This window comes from Bufo gargarizans, chromosome 5 (genome assembly GCF_014858855.1).
Source record: "Bufo gargarizans isolate SCDJY-AF-19 chromosome 5, ASM1485885v1, whole genome shotgun sequence".
NCBI lineage: Eukaryota > Metazoa > Chordata > Amphibia > Anura > Bufonidae > Bufo > Bufo gargarizans.
In genome coordinates, this window is record NC_058084.1 from 464,393,394 (window position 1) to 464,416,877 (window position 23,484).

General features: G+C 43.2%; 1 protein-coding gene across 1 annotated transcript in view; it reads left to right on the top strand.

The window, feature by feature from the left end:
- The window catches only part of VPS50 (VPS50 subunit of EARP/GARPII complex), a 174,515-nt gene that overhangs the window by 11,297 nt on the left and 139,734 nt on the right, over positions 1-23,484 (top strand). The gene's annotated exons all lie outside the window — the stretch shown is intronic.

Here is a 23,484-nt window from a genome sequence, read left to right on the forward strand (position 1 = left end):
CATGAGCCGCAGTCTACTTAAACCTCAGAGGAACGTCCCAGGTCCGTGGGGGCAGGTGTACTAACCCTATACTTAGACAGGGGCTCAGGCTGGATGGTGAATGTGGCGCAGGGACAGCTGTATGCAAAGTATTAATTGGATTACTCTGAGACAATTCTGGTGCAATATGGCGTCTGTTAGGACACACCCTTTTCTGCAAAGCCACATCCTTTCCTGGTAAGCAATGGGTCACTGTGTACATACATTACATGACTTATCCTGTACTGATCCTGAGTTACATCCTGTTTTATACTCCAGAGCTGCACTCACTATTCTGCTGGTGCAGTCACTGTGTACATACATACATTACTTATCCTGTACTGATCCTGAGTTACATCCTGTATTATACTCCAGAGCTGCACTCACTATTCTGCTGGTGGAGTCACTGTGTACATACATTACTTATCCTGTACTGACCCTGAGTTACATCCTGTATTATACTCCAGAGCTGCACTCACTATTCTGCTGGTGCAGTCACTGTGTACATACATTACATTACTTATCCTGTACTGATCCTGAGTTACATCCTGTATTATACTCCAGAGCTGCACTCACTATTCTGCTGGTGCAGTCACTGTGTACATACATACATTACTTATCCCGTACTGATCCTGAGTTACATCCTGTATTATACTCCAGAGCTGCACTCACTATTCTGCTGGTGCAGTCACTGTGTACATACATACATTACTTATCCTGTACTGATCCTGAGTTACATCCTGTATTATACTCCAGAGCTGCACTCACTATTCTGCTGGTGCAGTCACTGTTTACATACATTACATTACTTATCCTGTACTGATCCTGAGTTACATCCTGTGTTATACTCCAGAGCTGCACTCACTATTCTGCTGGTGCAGTCACTGTGTACATACATTACATTACTTATCCTGTACTGACCCTGAGTTACATCCTGTATTATACTCCAGAGCTGCACTCACTATTCTGCTGGTGGAGTCACTGTGTGCATACATTACATTACTTATCCTGTACTGATCCTGAGTTACATCCTGCATTATACTCCAGAGCTGCACTCACTATTCTGCTGGTGCAGTCACTGTGTACATACATTACATTACTTATCCTGTACTGATCCTGAGTTACATCCTGTAATATACTCCAGAGCTGCACTCACTATTCTGCTGGTGGAGTCACACAGGTAGTGCATGTTCTAATATTAGTGAAACTTAATTCCTATAGTTACAGATCTCTTGTGAATGGAGGAGATTTCCAGGAGCATTTGCTTCTTTTGAGGTCTATAAACAGTGGTTTAGTAACATGACCCTTCAGATAAAAGCAAGCGGCTCGTTACATGGCGGTTGTATCTGCAGTTGGTCGTTAACGCGTCCGGCGGTCTTTGGGTTTCTTTTATTGTGAAGCTCATTATAATTCTTCAGCCTCAGGGCCGTAGTTTATTATGTGATGAAGAGCATAGCCCGCAGCCTCCAGGGCATCATCACACGCCTGATGTCTCTTTATTGTCTCCTGCAGTCATACCTCATGTCTTAAAGGGAATGTATCACATACAGTAGTTACCGCTGGAGTGGGAGCTGCAGTAACGAGGCCTCTACACGGTGTAGGGAGCTGAGCTGCCGGATCCATCTTCTGTGTCAGTTCTGCTGCAAACAGCTGGGGTGCAGGGTCCCATAATGATGACCTAACCCAAGGATCGTCCGTAAATATTGTGGGGTTTCGCTCTGGTAGACAGGATTAGCGGACGCAGTATAGAGGCAGCAACAAGTTCTTTGGATCAAACAGTTCAGTGCTTTATTCACACTTTAGACAAGTGACAAAACAAGCATCATCATCAAACAAAAAGTCACCTTGCGGTGTTGGTGGTAATTCACACCATGCAGCAATTCTGCCTCACAGAGTCCTTGACCATAGCAGCACCAACCTGTTTTCACACAGAGCAGGTAGCAAGCCTTTATTCAGACACAAGGCTCCCAGATCCCAACACAGAGACCTGGCTTCTGAGCCCAGCTGCCTATTTAAGGACAGCCAGGTGCTGCCAAAACCCGTACTGGCACTTAAAATCCGGTCCGGTATTTGACGTCACCTGGCTGTAAATCAGCCCAGCAGCACATGCTAGAAGGACAAATGTTATCCTATCAGACTACCCATTTAAGCCCGAAAATTCCTGCCTCCTTATATGGTTAAAGGGGTATTCTGATGATGCTGAGTTATTCCATGTCCACCCATAAAGAATAATTACTAGATTGTTGGGGGTATGACCACTGGGGCACCCACTAATGAGCATGTGCACTACTGCCCCATTCACTGTCTATGGGACTGCTGGATCGCTAGTGTGCATGCTTAGCCACCGCTTCATTCAAAAGGGGTGTTCTTGTGATCATCTGTGGCCCCAGCCATCGGACCCCCACATTGTACTGTAGCAGTTATAGCCTATCCAGTGGACAGAGGATAGTTGGCTATTACCCAGTATTATAAGTAATTTAGAGACTTGGCTGAAAAAGTCCTCTTTTATTATTGCTTTTAGATATTTTTTTTTTTATGTCTGTAGCCACTTTCGGACAGCAGGGGGCGCTCTTGCATCATACATTCCTGTATCTGTAAGCCCGGCCGACACATGATTCCACTGTAGCATATGAATATCTGTTATCACACGTTCTTCGAAGCTGATATAAGAAATATTTTTGCACTACCTGAGGTCGCCATTGACCCGTAGAGGTGAATGACATCAGATGGCGCTCCTCCAGGCTGCTTCCTAATATAGAAATTCATATTTTATGTGATCTGGTTGAACATTTCCTAAAAGAACGCTCTACATTTGGACCATATTTTTGGAAAATGTGAGATTTTTTATTTTATTTTGTTTTTGTTTTACTTTTTATTAGTTTTTGATGTGCAGCATAAAACCGCTAGAATATTCAACTATGTGTAATACCGCCTGACTTAGTCTATTTTAGGTCTTTGTCTTGAGATATATCAGGAGGCTTAAAGGGGTTGTCTCACCTCAGCAACTGGCATTTATCATGTAGACAAAGATAAAGTGGTTATCCAAACCTCAAAAATCTACACACAATGTACGAGCCCCTCATACAGAGAATACTTACCTGGTCCCAGATGCCTGTGACCTTCTGGATCCCTCCACGGCCGTTGCTGCGTCTCCGCTTCATGCAGATCACAACATCTGTTGACGTTGGGGGAGATGCAGCCAATAGCAGTCCGTGACGGTGACCTGCCCATTTGCGTCACGCCCTCGAGGAACGTTGCTGCTTGTATATGCATGTGAATTAAAAGTACTTCTCCAGAGTGAAGCCACGGGTAGGACTGAGCTAGTCCTACAAGGCATGGTGCCAGGTTTAACAGTTAATTTCCTGGTGACCGACTTCCTTTAACCAGAAGGGTAGCCATAGTGGGTGCAGAGATTACAGTTCATCCTGGGCCCTTATACCTGGTACAGAGTTTGCATTTGAGCCCAGGAGCTTCAAGTACTTCTTTGCTATTATCTCATTGTAGAGGTTGTCCCTTGGTGGTGTTTGCTCCTGAAGGCACTCTTCCAGAGCTAAATCACTGATGACCTATCCTTAGGATTGGTCATCAATATCAAATTGGCGAGGGGACTGACTCCTGGCACCTCCATTGTTTTACTGGTCGTGACTTTGGAACTATACAGCTCCATACACTGAGTAGTGGCAGTAGAAACCTGTTACTGGAAATGGATGACTGGAGACGTCCCGTGGAGACGTTCCTTAGAGCGAAGGAAAAATGAACATCTTGCCTAATTTTACCAGGTCGTGCCTGGCGACTGCAGTGCTGGCAGTTGGACCCCTCCAATCTCATATGGATGACATAGGTTATCAGTAAGTAAGTCCTGGAAAGCCCATTTAACCTTTTTATAGGGGTTCTTTGAGGGCTTCAGAGTGTAAAAAGAGAAATACTCCCCCCTCACCGATCCCCCTATTCTGATGCATATCGGGTTCTCGGTGGCTTCTACTACTTGGTCCGATCTCAATACGCAAGAAATACCTGGAGATGCCTGGTCCGCCAATTGTTTTTTTAAATGTTCATGGTTAGTTGTGGAATATAAGGGTGATAGGGTGGGCACCCATGGGCTTCTGATGTGCCCCCAGTTACCTACCAATCCACGTCTTCTCCGTTCACCTCCTGTGTGTTTGTACGAGACCTCTAATGTGTGTGTATATATTCATCTGTCACAGATTGGATTGACCTCCGGTGTGTTCCATCCTGCGCAGAGGAGTTACACGTGCAGCATCATCTGTATGCACAGACACGTAGCTCATTTCTGGAGAATCGGAGCCTTAGGTGTGGACGGGGGTGAGCTGTTTATGAGTTCTCGGGGTCGGCTTGCCGAGATGTTTGCTGCTCTTTATCCATCTCTATTACTGAGGCTGATCTCGTTTTTTGATGGAGCAGTAGAAACCTGTTACTGGAAATGGATGACTGGAGACGTTCCTCAGAGCGAAGGAAAAACGAACGTCTTTCCTAATTTTACCAGGTCGTCGCACCCATGCTGATGCTGAACTGTGAAAAAAATCCTAATAGGATGAGTCACAGAGAAAGAGGAAAGGGTGAGGATGGAGCAGGGGCTGTGCTTTCATGCGAAGCCTGGTTTTGCGGTACAGAGTCACGGTCCCGGAAGCACACAGATGGACTTCTGTGTCCTATCTTTCGCTGCACCTTGCGGATCACGGACCTATTAAAGCCAGTGGGTCCGCACCGCAATGAGTTATACTGATCCGCGGTTTGTGGTCCTCAACACGGGCACGTTCGTGTGAATGCACGCTAAGGGTCCATTCGAATTGCGGATCTGCAAAACACTGGCACTGGCCATGTGCGTTCCGAATTTTGCAGATAGAAATAGAAATGCCTATTCTTGTCAGTGGCAGCGGACAAGAATAGGACATGCTCTATTTTTTATTTTTTTTTGCGGGGCTGCGGAACGAAACTACGGTGTGCTGGCCGCATCTTTTGTGGCCCCATTGAAATGAATGCGGACGTTTGAATGCACCCTAAGGCCTCATGCACACAACTGTTGTGTGTTTTGCGGTCCGCAAATTGCGGATCCGCAAAACACGGATGGCGTCGGTGTGCATTCCGCAATTTGCAGAACGGCACAGACGGCCATTAATAGAACTGCCTATTCTTGTCTGCAAAACGCGGGCAAGAATAGGACCGGTATATATTTTTTGTGCGGACCACGGAACGGAGCAACGGATGCGGTCAGCATACGGACTGCTGTCCGCATCTTTTGCCGCCCCATTGAAGTGAATGGGTCCGCATCCGAGCCGCCAAAACAACGGGCGTGTGCATGAGGCCTAAGAGTGTAAAATACTGCATAGGAAGCAGGCACATTAGGTATTCCTAACCTTTAGGACTGTGCGGCAGTTCATTGGAAGGCGTCATTCAATCTTCCAGCTCTATTAGCCGGCTGACAAAGAAATAAGATTGCAATCAAACGAGTGCGGCTCCGTGTGAATAACGGCTTCACAGCCTCCGCCGCTCAATTAGCCGCCGTTCAGCTTCTAAGAGCGTTAAGGACGCACATGAATCACTAGCGTCTCCAGCTCCTGATTTTGTTTCTTTTTTTTCTCCCACGAGCCTTTTATCAGGCAGCAGCAAGCCGTCGTCGTCTTCTTTTCGGGCATGCAAATAAAAAACAAAATCATGATCGGTCCGAAGTCCATAGAAATGAATGCTGCAGGTCGTAGATTGTGAACAGTTAGATAGCGGATAGGATTGAGAAAGGTTAGACTTGATTGACGGGTGCTCTATCATCCTACAGTGTTGATCCAGAGAAAGGCAAAAAGAAAATATAAGGTGGATGACCGTTGTTACATATTATCGGGGGAAATTCCTTCCGGACTCCAATGAAAGGGGTTTCTAGAGGAAAACGGAGGACTCAGGAGGTCTGCCTGCAGTAAAGAATAGATCGTTACTTACTCTAGTTCTTCCGGCTAGGCTCCATTTATCCAGCTGCAGTAGTGATGTCACGTTGATGACACTTGACTGCTGCAATCAATCACTGGCCTTAGAGGTGGTCGTATTTCTGTGTCGAGAGAGACCGGGAAAAAGAAAGCTACAAGGAACCTGAGAGCGATGGGTGACTTTGAACCTTCTAATACTGACCCTTTCGGCACCCCACTGGTGACTGTGACCCCTCCAGTACTGACTCCTTGGTACCCCACTGATAACTGTGAACCTTGCAATACTGATCCCTGTGGTACCTCACTGATAAATGACCCCAACAATACTGACCCCTTAGTACCCCACTGATGACTGTGAACCCTCTAATATTGATCCCTCTAGCACCTCCCTGGTGACTGTGACTTCCTCCAATAATGACCACTTGGTACCTCACTGGTGACTGTGACATCTCCAATACTGATGCCGTGGTACCCCACTCATGACTATGAACCCTCCAGTACTGACCCCTGTAGTGCCCCACTGACCCATTTACTTCACTGATGACTGTGAAGCTTCTAATACTGACCCCTCTAGTACCTCACTGGTGACTGTAACTCCTCCAGTACTGACCCCGTGGCAACCTACTGATGAATGGGACCCCTCTACTCCACTGATCAATGTGAATATTCTAATACTCGCCTTTCTAATACTCACTGGTGACTGTGACCCCCTCCAATATGGACCCTTTGGTACCCCACTGATGACTGTAACCCCTTCAATACTGGCCACTTTGTACCACACTCATGACTGTGAACTCTCCAGTACTGACTCCTGTAGTAACCCATTGATGATGTCGTATATCTTCCATATAAAAAGAATCTTCATATAAAAGAGAGGATCAAAAAAATAAATAAATATATAATATATATACGAAAGAGTAGGTTAGTTGGATGCACAGGGTGGCTGATACACCAAAAAGGGTGCTCTCAAACTCACAGCGTCACCCCACTGTTAAAAAGCAAAAGTATATATAGGAATGATTGGGCACACCTAAGATACTTGGTGACCAATTTATTAAGGTTGTTAAAATGGTTAAGTGATAGAAGACAGTAATAAAAATAATAGGAATAAAAACAGCAGTGTGGATTTCGCAGTACTATTAATGTATAAAGCTGTCGCGTAATAAAATGGAGATTAAATGCGTATGTGACCGAAAGGAGGCTCAGAATAGTACCTGCCCGGCAGTGCCAGTGACTATGAGCCTCGTTGCGACCACAATGGACAGCAAGTGTAAATATTCCAATAACAGTGAATAAAATTATATACTTTATAAATTAAGAATGCCGTGTGGGTAAAAACCTATATAAATATAAATGTAAAAATCAAAAGTCCGGATGTACCAAGTCGAGATCCTTCTGGTATTGTCACCCACTTAAAGCAGCAAAAGAGTGTTTAAAAGAGGTTGCGGTAGTTGGAGTCAAGATTTCTCTGTCTCTGACCCGGCGGCGTCCCGCTTACAGTCAGAGAACAATCCCGTGATGAGACAACAAGTAGTTCACAGTCTTACCAGTGTTGGAGGGTTCTCCTGATTCGGAGATACCTCGGCCGTCTATCGAAACCTTCCTTCAATCTTTGCCTTTATAATCAGATGGATCCAGCGGTAGTTTGAGTGCGTCACTTATGTGGTTGCTGCACGTGTCCCGCTTGTTTGGCTCCAAAGATGCCGGGTTTTCCAGGCTTGGTTTCAGATCGGCTCCGTTCGGTACACTGGTTCAGAGTGGTCTTTAAGTTAGTTGGATGCGGTGCACTCGCATAAGATTGGGGGGTCAGACCAGACGCGTTTCGGGGCTATGATGTCCCCGTTTCGGGGCTATGATGAGGGCCACTGAGGAAGGGGACATCATAGCCCCGAAACGCGTCTGGTCTGACCCCCCAATCTTATGCGAGTGCACCGCATCCAACTAACTTAAAGACCACTCTGAACCAGTGTACCGAACGGAGCCGATCTGAAACCAAGCCTGGAAAACCCGGCATCTTTGGAGCCAAACAAGCGGGACACGTGCAGCAACCACATAAGTGACGCACTCAAACTACCGCTGGATCCATCTGATTATAAAGGCAAAGATTGAAGGAAGGTTTCGATAGACGGCCGAGGTATCTCCGAATCAGGAGAACCCTCCAACACTGGTAAGACTGTGAACTACTTGTTGTCTCATCACGGGACTGATCTCTGACTGTAAGCGGGACGCCGCCGGGTCAGAGACAGAGAAATCTTGACTCCAACTACCGCAACCTCTTTTAAACACTCTTTTGCTGCTTTAAGTGGGTGACAATACCAGAAGGATCTCGACTTGGTACATCCGGACTTTTGATTTTTACATTTATATTTATATAGGTTTTTACCCACACGGCATTCTTAATTTATAAAGTATATAATTTTATTCACTGTTATTGGAATATTTACACTTGCTGTCCATTGTGGTCGCAACGAGGCTCATAGTCACTGGCACTGCCGGGCAGGTACTATTCTGAGCCTCCTTTCGGTCACATACGCATTTAATCTCCATTTTATTACGCGACAGCTTTATACATTAATAGTACTGCGAAATCCGCACTGCTGTTTTTATTCCTATTATTTTTATTACTGTCTTCTATCACTTAACCATTTTAACAACCTTAATAAATTGGTCACCAAGTATCTTAGGTGTGCCCAATCATTCCTATATATAATATATATACACTCACCTAAAGAATTATTAGGAACGCCATACTAATACGGTGTTGGACCCCCTTTTGCCTTCAGAACTGCCTTAATTCTACGTGGCATTGATTCAACAAGGTGCTGATAGCATCTTTAGAAATGTTGGCCCATATTGATAGGATAGCATCTTGCAGTTGATGGAGATTTGAGGGATGCACATCCAGGGCACGAAGCTCCCGTTCCACCACATCCCAAAGATGCTCTATTACGTTGAGATCTGGTGACTGTGGGGCCATTTTAGTACAGTGAACTCATCGTCATGTTCAAGAAACCAATTTTAAATGATTCGAGCTTTGTGACATGGTGCATTATCCTGCTGGAAGTAGCCATCAGAGGATGGGTACATGGTGGTCATGAAGGGATGGACATGGTCAGAAACAATGCTCAGGTAGCCCGTGGCATTTAAACGATGGCCAATTGGCACTAAGGGGCCTAAAGTGTGCCCAGAAAACATCCCCCACACCATTACACCACCACCACCAGCCTGCACAGTGGTAACAAGGCATGATGGATACATGTTCTCATTCTGTTTACGCCAAATTCGGACTCTACCATTTGAATGTCTCAACAGAAATCGAGACTCATCAGACCAGGCAACATTTTTCCAGTCTTCAACAGTCCAATTTTGGTGAGCTCGTGCAAATTGTAGCCTCTTTTTCCTATTTGTAGTGGAGATGAGTGGTACCTGGTGGGGTCTTCTGCTGTTGTAGCCCACCTTTCTTTCCCATTCTGACATTCAGTTTGGAGTTCAGGAGATTGTCTTGACCAGGACCACAACCCTACATGCATTGAAGCAACTGCCATGTGATTGGTTGACTAGATAATCGCATTAATGAGAAATAGAACAGGTGTTCCTAATAATTCTTTAGGTGAGTGTATATAAAAAAAAATCATATGATCCTTCAGGCGGACATAAACGCCTCTAAGTTCTTTTATCGAGTATCTTAATTTGATTTGTGCAAGCAGTGAAACAAAGGGACAATTTTATATGCAAAATGTATATGTCGTTTATTATAAAACAAAACATTTAAAATCAATACAATTGCAAAAACGAACGAGGAATTTGTAAAATAATACCCAAAATATGCCACACGGTGGTGCTAACACACCCCTATCTCACCAGCACAGTACAACTTAGGCCTCTTTCACACTTGCGTTGTCCGGATCCGGCGTGTACTCCACTTGCCGGAATTACACGCCGGATCTGGAAAAACGCAAGTGTACTGAAAGCATTTGAAGACGGATCCGTCTTCAAAATGCTTTCAGTGTTACTATGGCAGCCAGGACGCTATTAAAGTCCTGGTTGCCATAGTAGGAGCGGGGGAGAGGTATACTTACAGTCCGCGCGGCTCCCGGGGCGCTCCAGAGTGACGTCAGAGCGCCCCATGCGCATGGATGACGTGCCATGCAATCACGTGATCCATGCGCTTGGGGCGCCATGACGTCACTCTGGAGCGCCCCGGGAGCCGCGCGGACAATGCTGCAGTATTTTCTCCGGCCAAAAAACGTTCCGTTCCGGAACTGAAGACATCCTGATGCATCCTGAACGGATTTCACTCCATTCAGAATGCATTAGGATAAAACTGATCAGGATTCTTCCGGCATAGAGCCCCGACGACGGAACTCTATGCCGGAAGAAAAGAACGCAGGTGTGAAAGAGCCCTTAGTTACTTATGACAAACAGAAAAATAATTTATATACCAAGAGAAACTTAGGATCTTCTGTTTATCAAACAGGCTATAACAATAAAACACGGATTATATAGGAAAATAAATGTTATCCCTTGACTCTGTTTCCTTATGACCAATCAAAAATATATGATATTAATATGATAAAATATTCAGCTCGGCAATCAGACTATGGAAAATAACTTTCCAAGGGTTTAGTCCTCTTTTCAAATAATGTCAGACCTTCCATTAACAATATGCATCTTTGCTAAGAGAATAATCATCATTATGTACCGAGATAAATATCTTATTAATATCACGAGTACTAAACACAATATACATTACCGGGTCAAAGGTAGACAGAGTTCAGATGGAACCAGTTCTCAAGAACTAGTAGTCCAAAAAAATAATACAAGTTTCTTCTGGTATAGTTTTCTTTTTGAGTTTTTCTTTCGATCTTGATTGATTCTTTGATGCTCTGCACACAAGTAATTATCCCTTGAAATAACATTTAAAGGGAACCTGTCGCCAGTTTTATGGTGTACTAACTAAGGGCAACATAAATAAGTGACTGATTCTCTTATCAAAATGCTGGGTCACTTTCTTTAATTCTGCCAACATCTTGTATTGAAAAGCTCCAGCTGATAATGATGAGTCATGAATATTTATGAGCTCCTGACTCTCCCTGCCTACCTGCTTCTGATTGACAGTTTTTTTCCATAGGAATAAGCAGCAGGTGGGCAGGGGAGTGGCTATAGCTGTTAAATAAATAAACGCTGGACTCAATGACATCACGCTGGACTTAAATCAGCTCATTAGTGTGGCGAAACCAACCTTGCCACGGTGTTTTGGAGGGGGCTGTTTGCCAGCCTCCTGCCCTGGGATTATGGTCCCTTAAGTTATTGGGTCTTAAGGCACTTGGGACGGAGCCCTCTGTCCCTGGATTGCATCATTTGCTTTACTTTAACAATAGATAGCGGCCATTTTAACTCAGACACTGTTCTGACTTTTCAACACGGTGCTGTCTTGCCTGTATTTGGTGCACAGAGACATCATTCAGTAGTTTGAAACTACCAAACAGGGGACACATTTATTAGTGACTATTTTCTGTATAACTTGTATATTTTCGGTGTAACTGGCATAAAACTGTATCTTCCAAACTACTGAACGGATGTGGGTGAATTTTGGATATGTGGTTCACCCAAATCCCCCAGTTCCGAGGATATATTGGTTATGGGGTTATTGCATGTTTTGGGGTTCCTGTGATATGTTTTATAAAACTGTATTTCTCTGCCTTTGATAATTATATTCGCCATTGTGTTCAATAATCATCACCGGCAGAGGGGAGGATTTTGTGTGGGTGTGTTTCTATTGTCCCATTGTGTGTTTAAATGGTGATGTCTGTCCTGTTGTCTCCACATGTGTATTGGCGATCTCCCTTTGTCCTGAGAGATAATTGGATTGCCCTCGGTTGTCTCCGGGACAGAGAGGAGGAAACCATGATGCATTGTGGGGATGTGTTGTATCTGTCCTGTATTTGCAACAACTGTAATAAAAACCAGGCTGGGTGTGCCAGCACGTCAGATTACTGCCTGATCCTCAACACAGAGCCTTGTCTGGTTATTGGGGGGATTCCCTGTATGCTGTTAGAGACTGATTGCAAGGAGTGTAACCGGATTGTATGCTTTTCCTGTTCGTTTGCTAGCAGCTATTCGCGAGGTTCCAGTTTGGAGTGCTATTTTGTATCCAGTTCGGGAGTTTGGTGTTCTGCAGTAGCTGTGCCTGTCTCTCAGAAAGGGGCATATCGCCTAAACGGATTTTAACCCCTTGTCTGCTGAAACGGTCCGTTACAATTAGCATGCGGCATGTGGCATCTTTGTGTGTATATTATGAGGTAACCATCTGTCACACTAGTAAGTAAATACATCTAAGGTATTTTTTTGTAGTTAATGATTGTATATAATTTGTTAGATTATAATAAAATATCCACATGACAGGTTTCCTTTAACTCTTCTCAGAAATCCAATTACCAGAAACTTACTTCAGTGTTTCTGTATCTCTTCAGATAGACATGTCTGAAGAAGCTAGTATAGTCCCCCATAGATAAACCCATATCTTTAGCAATAACTTTTAAAATACAATGTCCATTCATATTCACAATTATTCTTATATAAACTGAACTTGCCATGAACTCATCTTTGCTTCTTCAGCCACATAGCTGAACTTTGGTTCAAGCTGATTTCCTCTTAAAGGCAATGAGCATTCATTTTGGCTATAATATCATTACATAATATTGTAGACTTATGAAAATGCACAACAAATACCCCTTCATTACAAAAATGTTCCATGAAGTGTGAATGTATTTGGAATGTTCAAAAGGGCTTTTCATATGGAATCCTCTAAGGATTGGGTGCATGAACCTTGCTTGTACCATAACTTGGCCAAAGTCTTTTTGAAGAATCTTATCCAACGCACCACTTGGATGGTTAACAAGCTCAACCATCCCAGAATGATCCTGCATAACAGTATATAAGTTCGATAAATGTTTGTTTAGATTTTTCCATCTGTGCATGAATGTTTATTAGGTTCCTTTTCAGGAAGGTAAGAACTTTCTCTCCTTCACTTGATCCTGAGCGAAGTTATAGAGAAATGTCATATTCCTTCTGTGTAGTTTTCAAATTGTAGCATGTCTAAGCACTTATTGCGGCTTTCTCTATATTCTTCTAGGCCAACACAAAAGCACGCTGAAGGTGCTTGCGTAGATTTTCCACATATTGATGTGAAGCCTTTATTAAATTGTGGTCTGTCGTCTGGTACAGCAAATGTTGGGGTAACACCATCTTCCTGCCTGTGTTCATTTTGAAGGGAGAAAGTTTGGTTGCTGCGCTTGGGGTGGCTCTGATGACCATGAGAACCAAAGGCAGTTTGACATCCCAGTCCTTACCGGATTCATTGACAATTTTTTTTTAAATGTTCACAATGGACTGGTTGTAGCGTTCTACTCCACCACTAGAGGTTGGCCGATAAGCTATATGCAGCTTTCTTTTTACCTTCAGTATTTTCCACATTTTTGTCATCACCTCACTAGTTAAATGACATCCACGATTGGAAAAGAGATGCACATATGCTTGAACTGCATGTTTTACAAGGCAAACATTCCACCCATTTTGTGAACAAGCAAGTCACGGTTAACATGCATCTGTTGCCTTTTAATGAGGTTGTTACTGGTCCAATTAAGTCAATTTGGATGTCTGACCATGGCATGGACATCCCCCTTTTCATCAGTGGCGCTCGATGAGTGGGTGCCTGTGGCTGGAATTGTGGGCAGATTAGACATCCTTGACAATACGTGCGAACATCTTGCAAAATATGTGGCCAATAAGCGTAGTCCCGTAACAATTCGTACGTCAACTTTTCACCTTGATGACCAGCTGTTGGCACATCATGGGCGTGTTGTAGCATCAAACCTCGGTATGTTGCGGGTACTACCCATTGCGTGATACCATTCTTCATGGTCCTAATCAACAACGCATCCTGTAACGAGAATTGGGACTTTCCCTTCATCAAAATCCGTAACTCCTCTTCGCCATCACAGTCCTTCGTATTTATGGGACAATTCTGTGCATCTTCAATGTGTTTATAAAAAGTACCAATAACCTTTTGGCTCGCGATGAGATCCTCACTAGGGGAATCTTGGCTCCATTGCAACACACTGGCTTCAGTTCCCTTTTGGGCCTGACTTCTTGTTGGACAGTTCCCATGAGATTATCAACGTCCAAAACTTCTCCATTGATGGCTGCTTGTTTAGCGAGGGAGTCTGCTATATCATTTCCTTCTTTATCCATACCTGGATATTTTAAATGACCCCTTACCTTTTTCCAGTAAATGGTAAAACTGTGGGTAATAACCATCTCATCAATTTTACAAAACATCTTACCATGCTTGACTGGCTTGTTATTGCTTCTCATCATGTTGGATCTTTTCCATCCGGGGAAATACTCCACAAAGCTATTACGAATATAATCAGAATCTGTGATTATGGAAAACTCTTTGATATCATATTTGATAGCCATTTGTACGGCTTTGTACACAGCGGTAAGTTCTGCGACTTGGCTACTTTTGGGACCGATTTTGTATCTGACGGACATGTCCGGGAATATATTATTCCATACAATTCCGACACCTGCAACCAGTGTACGCTCATTACCTACATCCGTATGGAAAGAACAGCCGTCTACATATACATATGGTAATAATTTGTAGTACTCCTCTTCATAAGATTTATATGGAGATAAAGATTGTTCTTCCAGGAAATCATTTTCTGGTGACTTACCTTTTATGTTCCGCATTGGAACAATCATGAAGTTCAGCTAATCCTTGAGCAACTGTGTTTTTATTGTTTTGTTTATACCTAATCTCCAATGGCCATCCCATTAAGGACATCGTCCAGGCGGTTATCCTGCTGTTTGACAGATTTCCATCCTTGATCCTATCACTTTGCAAATATTGCAGTGGTTGATGTGCAGTTTCCACAATGATCTTTTCGCCTTGCATAAAGCTCCTGAAATATTGCAAAGCCCACACTGTTGACAGTAATGCTTTCTCACAATTGTTGAATTTCACCTCAACCGGTGATAAGGATTTGCTGGCATAGGCGATGATCTTGTTCAGGTTTTCCTTTTTCTGGAAGAGGACCGCACTCACGCTTTTGACGGTAAAACCTGTTTCCACGAACAGGTTTCCCACCTTCTGGATTGGCAAGGCATGGGGCCTGGACAAGGTTGGCCTTGAGTTCATTCACAGCTTGCTCATGACTCTCACCCCATTCCCATTTCACTTCTTTCTTCAGCAACTGCAAAAGAGGTTTTGTAATTTCGGCATAATTATCTATGAACTTACGGGAATAGTTTGTAATGCCCAAGAAAGATCTCAACTCCTTGAGATTTGTAGGTGACTTGGTGTTGATCACTGCATCCACCTTCTTCTTCTGTGGGTTGATTCCATCAGCAGTGATTTCGTGACCTAGGAAATTAACCTTGGCACGACACCATTGAGCCTTCTAGAAAGAAAGTTTCACACCAGCTTTTCTCAATTGGGTTAGTACATGCCTCAGTTCTGCACTGTGTTCCTCAAAAGTCATGCTTTTGATTAGGATGTCATCCTACATAGGATAAGGTACCTCGTTCAGTGGCATCAGCATTGCCTTATGCGTGAACACAGCAAAATCATGGCCCGCATTATGTACCCGACGGGTAGTCGGGTCCATGCATATTGTTGCTTTCCAAATGTGAAGGCCAGTTTGTACTGATCCCTTTCATCCACTTTAATCGTCCAATATCCTTGTGCACAGTCAAGGGCGGTGAAAATTTTGGATCCTTGAATTTGTGCCAAACACTGGTCAACATATGGCATGGGCCATCCGGACATGTTAACACGTTTGTTTAATTGTCTTGGGTCCGAGCACAGATGAAATTGACCATTGGGTTTGAGGACTCCAAGTATAGGATGGTTGAACGAGCTATGTATAGGACGGATGATGCCCCTCCTCTCCAGGTTTTTGACGATTTCCGATAGGGACTCTTAAGCCGCAAGCAGAAGTCGGTATTGTTTGACAAATACAGGGGGTCCATCAGGATCTGTCTGGATTTTTGCGACATGTAGGTCTGTTTCCCCATAATCATAAGAATCCTTGGCGAATATGGCCTGGAATTCTGTGAAGAGCTCCTTTTAGCTGTTGACGCTCTGACTCATTGGAGCATGCATCAGCTATAGATATTTGCTCTTCCACCCGTTCCTGAAATTCTGGCAAGATTTCAGGCTGACTTAACTCGTAAGTTTCTTTAGGCTCACTAGTTAAATCATTTTGGGTGTAACGTACCTTTATCCTTTCCTTGTTGGCATGACTCCTTTTCATCGATCTCCTGGTTGAAAACCAATGATGGCTCTTCGATGTGGCATGTACCTTCTTCAGAACTGAAAGGATAAACAGAGTGGATATTGAATAACCCCTCAGGTGTTGAGGAAAAACGTTGTTCCACTACCTGTTCTTCTGTTACGTATTCATCAGGAATAAGTCCAATGACATCATTCTGGAATCCAGAAGTGTAATACTCCGAATCCATAGCTAGACCAATTACAGTGTTCTTTTGCAGGGATGTGCTATGGGGAGCCATGTTATGGATTATCACGTGCAATGGATCCTGATGGATGTTAATTATAGGAGTGGGTTTTACCTTTAGGCCGAGTTGCTGCATCTGGTTGGACAAACAGATCAAAGCATTTGCATTCTTCAAATTTTGTCCCTTATTCACTTGAATGGGAAAAAGAAATGGTTTACATCCTTCAGGGATTTTAACCGCATCAGCTACCATGATACTCACGGCATAGGGCATCTGTTGTCCCCATCTCAAGGCTTGCTTCACATCCTGGAATCCCTCTGGGTCTCCCCATAATCTGGACCAGAGGGTATTATTGACCAGATCAATCTGCACGGCAGATCGGTGCAGAAGGTTGTTACCCATATACATCTGATGCCTTGGTTCATTCAACACAATAAAAACGTGTTCTGTAGTCTTACTTCCTATGGAGATAGACAAAAGACATCTTGCAACTACATAATGACTCTGGGATTCTCCATCCAGCTCATGAAGCCATTGGTCCTGTCGAGAGGAACTTTTAATCATTTTACGATTGGTGACCTGTTTTCGGAGTCCTAGGCTTATATAACTGGCTTTGGATTTCAGATCCAACTTGGCATTTTTCACCCGGGCTATATTGTTCACCTGTATGGGAATCAATAAATTGTCATTGACCTTTTCAGTCCGCACCATGGATTGAGTATACTTGGTCAGGTCCGCACCTTCGTGACTTCCCCCTTCAAGGGAAATAGTCAATACATCCTCATCCAAGGTTGCCTTCTCGATTCTGTCCTTCTGGATGGTAATGATATGAGCGGCACCGTTGACAGCTTCCCCGGTCTTACCATTTTTCAGGATCGTGACATCTGGCATTTGACTGTTCCTAAAATGAACTTCAACAGAGTTAGGCCTCTCTTCAACCACGTGTGTTTGTGCATTGCATGAATAATCATAGGCAATGGGTGCCTTTACCTGAGTCCAAACTGCTTCATTGATGAAGTCTATTATAGAACCTTTTCAGAAGGTCAATTCCTATGATCAACCGATCATATCGAAGGTCCACAATCAGTGTGGGGTGTCTGATTGTCTTCTTGCCAATTTTAAATGTCAACCATGATGTACCTTTTACCTGCAAAGCGTCTCCACCTATACTTATCAGAGAGCCATCGAACGATTTCAATCTCGGTCTCTTTGCTGTTAAATCCAGAACCTGTTGGAAATAACTATGTGATAAGATAGTGGCCTGTGATCCTGTATCAATTAAACCCCTTATTAGCCAGATATGCTCATCTTGAAGATAAGAATCCACAAAATATCGGCCTTCAACTTGAAATAAATCACATAGGAAGTTAGGGTGGTTATTCTTTTCCTGTATTCTGAGAGCGTGACCTCTCTGCAGCGTCGCGGCCTCTGGTGAATCCTTGACACTCCTGCTGCAGGGAACAGGACTAATAGCCTCCAACTTTGGGGAAAACTAGACTATGTCACAGTTTATAGACTGTTCACAGCCTGAGACTGATACGATAGGATCACTTGTTGAAGACACAGGATTGCAGGGATCTGCATGATTAGCCTGCAAGATAGATAACATATTAGACATTTCCTCCCTGGCCCCAACTTAAGGGTCAGGAACGCTGCAAGGCAAAATATGATTAGAAATCTATTTAGGTTCTTCCTCAACCACCTTCATAACACTGCGTTGGCCTGGGCTCTGACCCTGCCCTATTTGCTTTATGGGGCTGAGCTGGGACCTGGAGTTGCCCCTAAAAAAGGTTCAGGCTGTTTTCCTTGGGACCCCTGGGACAACTTACTTAAAATGTCATACAGCTGGGCCATTTGTTCAGCCAGTTGATCAAACCTGTTTGGTTTGCGCACATTTTGATTTTGTAGGGCGGCCTAGTTATTGGTAGGTGACCTACTCTTAGGCGAATTTGAGGGTTCTTGCCTATCTTCCCTTTTGTTGTCTGGGCCTGTTATTCCGGCTCCTGTATCCCTGGGAACCCCTATTGTAATAGGGATGGTAGTTAGACCTCTCAGCACCAGAATTATCCCCCTCTGACCCATTGAGGTTTTGGGGTTTTATCTGTTTGGGTCCTACCTGTTGTTGCTGGGCTTGTTGGACAGGTCCTGTAGACTGAGGGTACTTACGTGGCTGCGTTTCAAATTCCAAGCTAGGGTTTACCTTGGCTTCAGCTACATTTTGCACCTCCTCTCACCTGTAGCATGGGACTCACTGATATTATACAGAGTGGTGGCTGCCGTAACCAACCTACCCAAGGGAGCTTCAATATCAAGATCTCTAGCTAGGCTAAGTTTGATTTGGGTTGGCATTGCATCATAGAACAGCTGCTTAAACTCTTTAGATTCCCAATTTGGGGATTTATATGCTAACCCATAGGCATTTTTAAGGACAGATAGGTATTCTGATTGGGCATACATGTGAGTATATATATCTCACGTTTTGCATCAGTAATGGTTCGGTAAGGTCCGAATTCCAGTTTAATTTCATGAAAAACATCTTGCCATTCTTGATTCCTCTATCCCTAAAGGAAATAAAATAGTGACGGTACCTATTATCAAATGCCCATGGCAGGAATCTGATCCTATCAACATCAGAGTACAACTTTAAAGAATCCATAGTGGACTCATACAGTGCCAAGTGGCTATTTAAGAGAACTTGGGCACAGTGGCATTCAGAAACTTAATGATGCTTGAGGAACTCTGATCCTTTTCTGAATACTGAGGATTTTTTTCCCTAGAGACCACTTCAGCATATGTTGGTCGCCTAGGACCCTGATCTTTCTTATGGGCAAACTCATGCCTGCGTGGTAGGGAATAAGACACACGTTTTTCCACATCACTGTCAGAATCGCATGCACTTTGATCACTTCCATAAGACGCATATGGCACAGGGGATTTAACCCTTACATCTCTCTCCAGGGGAATATGTGGAGATACACTTCTAGGGGATTCTGTGTTGCTGGCACCTAGTAAGGCGGTTACAGTTTGGAATGCCCGACTTAATTGGGTCAATGCCTCCTGTGTAATCATGCCATCACTTCCGGGTGGCTTATGGTCTGGGATGGAGTCTGCTTTAAGAGCATGTGATGACATGTCTAGATGTAGGGGCGTAAGATTTGGGGGGTCTGGAAATCCCGCACTATTAGATTGATCTTGATCAATATAAATTACAGTATGGCTTGATTTGCCTGTCTGCTGAATTTTGGAATACCGGAGATGTAACTCCTCTAAGTCTCTTTTTGCCCTTTTGGTATGCATCATGGCTGTGATCAAGGTTGTATTTTAAGTCCTTAATCGTGGCCTCTGTGGCTCTGAGATCTGCTTCTAGCTGGACTACATAGATCTCCATTCCCTTCACAGACTCGCGTCTCTTTTGTGAAAGAGTACTGATCGGCACCAATGCATACCAAACAGATGGCAATGTGCATACAAGGTGTTGGTCCTTTTAGTTTTTATCTTGTAACACATCAGTATATGTCAGGTATCTTTCAACCATGCCACCTAACCGCCATATATCCCCACGTTCTTCCTTGGCTCTTTCCTGCAGCTCATTAATCCATTCATTTTTTATGTTTATCAATTTTACTCCGTGAGTGAATATATTTAACAACGTTATGGATCAGATGCATCGGGCTAGATGGGCTATCTGCTGTAGCATGGCCACTACCCATGTCACAGCCTGTTGCACTCATTTTTCTGATCAATAATCAATACACAGATGTAACACCACACGGGCTAGCCAAAAAGAAATATGGAACCCTTTCACTATTTGCACAATCAATTAAAGAATTAACTCTATCTCGGTGGGACCTCCACTTATGTCGTATATCTTGTATATAATAAGAATCTTCATATAAAAGAGAGGATCAAAATAAATAAATAAATAAATAAAAATAATAAAATATATATATATATATATATATATATATATATATATATACACACACTCACAAATACCGCAGCAGCACAGTCAGACCACGTGCACTGGGTGCAATTCCTCACAGAGGTCGGCTTCTCCTCCACAATACGTACTCTCCAAATAACGAGGCAGCACTTCCAGCTTTCGGTGACAGGGTGAAGACCCCAAAACTTTATTCCCAGCAACGTTTCGGCCTACTCAATGAGGCCTTTGTAAAGCTATACAATAGTGCTTACTACTGGGTCTATATACCCACAAATCAATATACACTCAGTGCAATTAGTGAATCCACATGTGTTCAATACGATCACATGATCTTCAGCAACAACATCACATGACATTCAGTGTCTAATACATATTCGTGTTACATCCATAAAAACTGTAAGACCCATATTATCAGTGTTCATCCTTCAGTGTTATACAGTATAAAATCGGGTTCACATACAAAAAATAGTAACCCTTGACTATAGACAGTGCGACGTCAGGGGTCTTATGTGAAGGGCAAAAGTGCTCAGTACATACAGAGTTAAAATTTCTTCCTAGAGTTGCAGCTGCATCATATCAAAATTAAAATAGTAGGACCTACCACCCATGGACCCGCCGAGTCGGCCAGTGCAGGCGTCCCCCTCTCTGCACCGTGCATGCGCCAGGCCAGACGTACCTCACCCACCTCCCGATGCCGCTACGTAACCACGCACGCTCCCTGAAACGCAATGTCACTCAGTGGAGCTCATCGTCGGCGCAGCAGCGAAGGGAGGAGGGTAAGGCCATGTGACACGGCCGCAGTAGCACCGCATCGGGGGGGTGTGTCAGTGACCATGGTAACCTGGGATAAACATCCCGGTGTGGACAACAGCGGGGGCACCGGGACGGACACATCGTGCATGCAATCCACATATATCTTCCTCTCAGTGTGTAGGGGGGGCGGGGGGAACAAGGGACGGCAACCGTCGGCACCAGGTTAACATGTCAACCATAAGGTGCCTATAGCATCGTCCCTGGCCCTCCCCCACACCGCGAGACTAAACTGGTGCAGCTCCAATGGGATAAACCTTTCCCATCTGCATGCACCTAACCATGGTGCGCCACATACATGCCAACTAGCACCAAGGTTTATGGCCAGTACCAAGCATTCATAGCCACCATCATAACGGTCAACAGTTTATGTAGATTACATCAATCTTAACATTATGCACCATGCGACAGGTCCCAGAAAACACCCGCCGGGGTCCGCCAGATCTTCACACGATAGTCACTGCCACACTAGCGGGCTCTGCGGGTCCATCCATGACATCGTCCACTACAGTAGACAAAGGGTCATTAGGCTTGTCCAAAGAATCTCTGAACAAACAAGAGATATATGAAAATTTTGGAAAATGCAATAAGTTCAAATTAGCATTATTGTACATCCCCCCCCCCACACCAGACAAGACCGTTCAGACCCCCCATGCATGATGAGCTGACCGCACACTCTATCCACACAATTCCCATCTACATTCTGCATTAAGGCCATCAGGCTTCAATGTGCGTAACCTATGGATCCACATTATCTCACGCTGCTTTAATAATCTCTCCCTATTGCCTCCCCTTTTGAGTGGAGGAATATATATATATATGATCCTTCAGGCGGACATAAACGCCTCTAAGTTCTTTTATCGAGTATCTTAATTTGATTTGTGCAAGCAGTGAAACAAAGGGACAATTGTATATGCAAAATATACATGTCATTTATTATAAATCAAAGAATATAAAATCAATACAATTGCAAAAACAAACGATGAAGTTGTAAAATAATACCCAAAATATGCTACATGGTGGTGCTAACCCACCCCTATCTCACCAGCACAGTACAACTTAGTTACTTATGACAACCAGTGTCATACCTTTAACAAACAGAGCAATAATTTATATACCAAGAGAAACTTAGGATCTTGTGTTTAGCAAACAGGCTATAACAATAAAACACGGGATTATATAGGAAAATAAATGTTATCCCTTGACTCTGTTTCCTTATGACCAATCAAAAATATATGATATTAATATGATAAAATATTCAGCTCGGCAATCAGACTACGGAAAATAACTTTCCAAGGATTTAATCCTCTTTTCAAATAATGTCAGATCTTCCATTAACAATATGCATCTTTGCTAAGAGAATAATCAGCATTATGGAGGTGCCTAACACTATATATTCCCACAGTATGGGGACTCTTGGCTATGTACCGAGAGAAATATCTTGATATCACGAGTAGTAAACGCAATATACGTTACCGGGTCAAAGGTAGACAGAGTTCAGATGGGACTAGTTCTCAAGAACTTTCCTAGTAATCCAAAAAAATAATCCAAGTTTCTTCTGGTATCGTTTTCTTTTTGAGTTTTTCTTTCGATCTTGATTGATTCTTTGATGCTCTGCACACGAGTAATTATACCTTGAAATAACATTCAACTCTTCTCAGGAATCTAATTACCAGAAACTTACTTCAGTGTTTCTGTATCTTCTACAGGATACATTCTAAATGACACATACATGGTATTATATATATATATATATATATATATATATATATATATATCCATACATTGTTACACATAAATAACACATTATATGAATTATTGGTTAAAATATGTTGTAAATCTAAATATACCATACAGAAATATATAGAATATAATTATGAATATGTGCATTGAACCTCATACAGCAGGTGTGCCTTAAGGATATGAATTCTTATCTCGTCATGGCTTATCCATGAAACAACCTTGTTCCCTTCAGACATGTCTATCTGAAGGGAAGCGAGTATACTCCCCATAGATAAACCCATATCTTTAGCAATAACTTTTAAAATACAATGTCCATTCATATTCACAATTATTCTTATATAAACTGAACTTGCCATGAACTCATCTTGGCTTCTTCAGCCACATAGCAGAACTTTGGTTCAAGCTGATTTCCTCTTAAAGGCAATGAGCATTCAATTTAGCTATAATATCATTACATAATATTGTATACTTATAAAAAATGCACAATCAATGTGCCTCCTTACTCCACTA